Raw genomic sequence first — 2,949 nt, forward strand, 5'->3', positions numbered from 1 at the left:
ATATATATATGTATGTATGTATGTATGTATGTATGTATATATATTGACTAATAATAAGCTTAGAATGTGCTACCTTTATTTTGCGGGGGTACTGTACTAAACCTAGGCTATTATAATAAATGTTGGTTTACTTTTCTACAGTGTCTTTATTCTTTCTAGAGTTAGGTCGATTGTCATAATTGGTCAACTATCTACATCTGAAATATCCAAGGAAAGATAAATAAAATATAAGTAATGAACCTCAACAAAACCTTCAATGATATTATGATGAAAGTTTTAACTAGGTCTAGGGGTGGTACCCATTATTGTCCTTTGTTGTCTTGTTTGTTAGTTTGTGCTTGATAGATATGCCCAATGTTTAGTTCATTGTTTTGTTGTGCTTTTTTACTTGGTTTTTTAGTAGGCTCATTAAGACTAAATTTATTTTCCACATCATAACAATTTCAACTTAATTTTTCAAAATTTTATGAAATTCATAACTCAAAACCAAAATATATAGATAATTGCATTCACACCTTAGAACATCTTGCATATAAAACAAAAAATTAAGAATTAAAAAAAAAATTGAGTAGTAACCTCTTTATGATTCAAGAATAGCCACAAAAAGAACATTTGGGCATATGCATTGCATATTGCATCTGTCTTGTTTTTGAGGCCTCATTCATTACATGAAATGAGTGATTTATCCTTTAATCATCACCGCCTCAAAGAGTGAGTCTACTTCTGCATACCAATTCCCTTATGAACAAATATTCTAAGTATTCATCATCAAAGACATGCATACATATACACAGCTTTTTATATTCATTCGACACTAGATTTAATCAAATAAAAAATAATAATAATACTTCAGAGTGTCGAGCTATAAAATTTTAAATTTTAATTGCAAAAAAAAAATTGCATTAGTCCTAGGACATTGTGCAAACCAATAAGTGCAAACCAATAATATTTTGGCATCTTCATTTTTATAGTCAAGTTGTAAGACTTATTTTTCATAATAAATAATATTTAATCATATCCTCCATTCATTTCAACCAGCCTTACATGATTTAATTGTGGTTAGGTGGTTTAAATGACAATCATCTCCAGGCAAGGTTGTATGTCCATTGCATCATTTGTTTGTTTGATGTTTTTTTTTTCTTCTTTTATACTAGGTTCTCGAGGTCTTACTTAGTTCAGTAAACCTCACCTTTAGTTTTAAGATTTTAAGGTTGTTCTTCTAGTTATGATGTAAATACTTATCTTCTTTGACTTTCTTGTGATCATATATCGTGTGATATAAATCTTAAATTTTTTAATAAAATATCAAGATTGAAACATCAAATAAATTTTTTCTTTAAAATATATAAAGTCAAATAATATGTTAATTGAGATGTCACCTATTTATTTGTATCTTTGACATCTCCTACTCTTTCTTTCTTTTGGATTCTAAAATAATCATTCAACTTTTAAAATTTCTCTTTTGATATTCTAAATAATCAATCGTGGAAAGTAAACTTTGAATTTCTCGAAGATAAAAACACAACCTTAATCGAAAGTTTTCTTAAGTAGTAGTGGTTGTTTAAAATGTAAATAACAGTAGCTGATTGCCCTTAAAAGAAGTTAGTAACCCGGGTTAATTTAAACCTTACCTAGTTTTTGGATTAGATAGGCGAAAGTTCAGCTGGTATAACGCAGACCAAGCAAATATCATAAATTTCTTTATTTGAATGATTGTACCTATCAGAAAGTGATATTTTCATCATTTGAGATGATATATTACTCTTGATGTTATTTTACATTACTCAGATAGTTAAATATTTGAGACATATTAAGTTTTTATTTCAAACCCAAAATAAAAATAAAACCAACAATGTGTAACCACTAACATATAATGAATCATTTCAACTAAGCTACGTCCCGTGACTTTTTCCATTTTCGAGTTGTCTACGTAAAAACTCTTGGTGTGTCTACCAATCACTTTTATTACTCAAATGTGTGATGGATTCTCGTGCAATGTTAAGACAATAACTCATTGCTCTTCCGCCATGAATTCTCATAACCAATTTGAAATTTGAATTATAGTTTCCACTCTTTGATTCCATGATAAAATTGATGAAAGAAATATTAAATTTAATGTTGATGTAAAATAAATTTTATCGTTTCTTTTTTGTATTGTGATTTTTTATCATCAAGAATACTCTATGGGCCGATGTCCTTCAAAATTAGTTGTTTAATGAAAAACCTTTTATTTATAATACTATCCTCCTTATCTTTGCTATTCACACTCTCAAGCAACTTTTTGTATGAATTGATAATACTCTTTGCATTGATATTCACTCTCTTCTTTTTATTTGAAAATTTTGAGTAGAGAGTGTTTGCTTCAAGTTTGTTATAGTTCATCATGAGAGTCGGAAGATTAATTGATGCCAAAAAATTAAAATGGTTTGAGTTCACACATGTACATCTTGTCGAAGTTATAGATTCAATAAAAATAATTTTATTTTTAAGTATTGTAAAAATATTGTAAGATGTTTATTGGTTAAGTTAAAATGGCTTTCACATACATGCCATAATTTAACAATGTAATTAAAAACTTAAAAATACTTTAAGAGATGTTGATTAAAGTATTTGAGACATACAATACGATGTCGCCCATAAAATATGATATACATGGAACGATAGTTATTACCTAGACAATGTAACGTAACCTAATTTGTCAATCAGATGCACCTATGATCATATTGTCTGATGACAAACACACAATACAATCTTTTTAATAAGGGTGTAAACGAGCCGAACACGAGTTGTTCACGAATAAAGGTCGTTTTGACAACCCTAATCATGTAGCCATAAGATTTCAAGGGCTGAGACAAAATTTAAAAATTATTGTTTATATTAAAACATCATCTGAATCTAATTTAATAGTTTTTATTTTATTTTCTTAATTAATACTTTTATATATATATA

This window comes from Phalaenopsis equestris, unplaced genomic scaffold (genome assembly GCF_001263595.1).
Source record: "Phalaenopsis equestris unplaced genomic scaffold, ASM126359v1 Scaffold225472, whole genome shotgun sequence".
NCBI classification, from domain to species: domain Eukaryota; kingdom Viridiplantae; phylum Streptophyta; class Magnoliopsida; order Asparagales; family Orchidaceae; genus Phalaenopsis; species Phalaenopsis equestris.